The 1,509-nt window shown below is 34.5% G+C and overlaps 1 long non-coding RNA gene across 1 annotated transcript; it reads right to left on the bottom strand.

The window, feature by feature from the left end:
• Positions 1-51: 51 nt before the first annotated feature.
• LOC109863507 lies at positions 52-1,389 on the bottom strand. Its single transcript, XR_002251352.1, has 3 exons — positions 1,010-1,389; positions 811-932; positions 52-676 (listed from the first exon to the last, which is right to left on the bottom strand). It is a non-coding gene; the product is annotated as an uncharacterized LOC109863507 (long non-coding RNA).
• Positions 1,390-1,509: the final 120 nt, after the last annotated feature.

Raw genomic sequence — 1,509 nt, 5'->3', positions numbered from 1 at the left:
TTATGAATATTTTTTTTAATACTTGGTAACCACAAAGAACATGACTTTCTGAGTGTCACTATGCAATAAACTGAAAATCCCATATGTGACACTTATGTAATTATACGTAGGGAGTGACGATATATTTTTCGACCCAATCCATCGAGCATTCCTGCCAAAGATCTCGTACCATCCCTGCCTCTTCAGGACTTCTGAGTTACAGATTCCTTGTTCGTGGATATCACTCTAAATTTAGGGGGTGCCGCCGGCCGCGTTTCACCATTTTTGTATCACGTGTAATGCCGTATTGAGCTGATCCGTATCAATTTTACCATCTTTTAATTTTTTTCGGAACACTTGCAACTTTTTTTTCTCGTTTTCCGTTAAATATTTACTACCGAGTTCTACAATCCTATCTAGATCGCAAACCGAATTAATATTTAACGAAGTTTCCTTTCCTAAAATAAAATTTAATCGGAGAATTATTCGCATAGTGGCGGCGAATTTTTCTACGTAGAAAACTCGGAAATATAGATTATCTTCAATCGTTGATGAAGTTATTATTTGTATCCTGGTTCTTGCACATTTTATTGTTTTTAATAATTTATCATACGATACAACTTCTTCTTGTAGACTTTTTAGTAACTTATTATTATCTGAGTTCATACGAGATATAGATACTTTCGATTTTGAGTTCCTGTGAGACAAGAAAAATATGAACTAAGATTAGTATAATTTTAAAGAAGCGCCAGAGAGACACATATCGTCTATTCTTGTCTCTCTCATGTCATCTATCCTTGTTCGACTCGGTCCCGAGTGATGGCCACTTACCTACTAGCGTATCTGCTGAATAGCGGAGCAAACTGTTGCCAGCGAACCATCTTGTGCTTTTAATAGCTTTTTTTTTTCGCAAATATCGCTTCCAATTTTGCCGTTGAATCTACGCAACTTGCCTGAAATCGATTAATAATTCTTCACATATAGCACGACAAATCAACAAATATAAGCAAACCAACTGCGCATGTCTTACCTTGATGGATAAGAAAATGTTCGCTGTTTTTGAGAATAATAGTGCGCGTTGAATACAACAATACGAGTCTGATCCAGCTGTGCGACGTCCGCGAAGACAGTGTCTACCATACGAGCATACAATACTTGAAAAGATTTTGCGCGTCTTCAACTGTAGGAATGATATTGTGTCCTTTCTTAGCTACGTCGATTAGATCTTTTCCCGTTCTCCGTGAAAACTCCACTGCGTAAACGATTCCTCCCTGAATACACAAAATATTTGACATCCCAGAAAAAAATGGATTAAATCTAAGTAGATCTAATTTAAATCTAACGAGATAAAACAAGTAGAAAAATAGACATAATTAGATCCAACTTGAATCTAAATGCGACNAAAATAAATAAATAAATAAAAACTCATTATCTCTTTGTTTATGGCAAAATGTAGATATTTATTATTTATTTAGTTACTTATTTATTTCACAAATAATTTCACAAAAAATCTCATTTTTTTCATAATAT

Source organism: Pseudomyrmex gracilis, unplaced genomic scaffold (assembly GCF_002006095.1).
Source record: "Pseudomyrmex gracilis isolate BER0280 unplaced genomic scaffold, ASM200609v1 scaffold_5675, whole genome shotgun sequence".
Classification (NCBI taxonomy): domain Eukaryota; kingdom Metazoa; phylum Arthropoda; class Insecta; order Hymenoptera; family Formicidae; genus Pseudomyrmex; species Pseudomyrmex gracilis.
The sequence above is the reverse complement of the archived record's forward strand: the minus strand, read 5'-3'. Positions and strand labels throughout refer to the sequence as shown.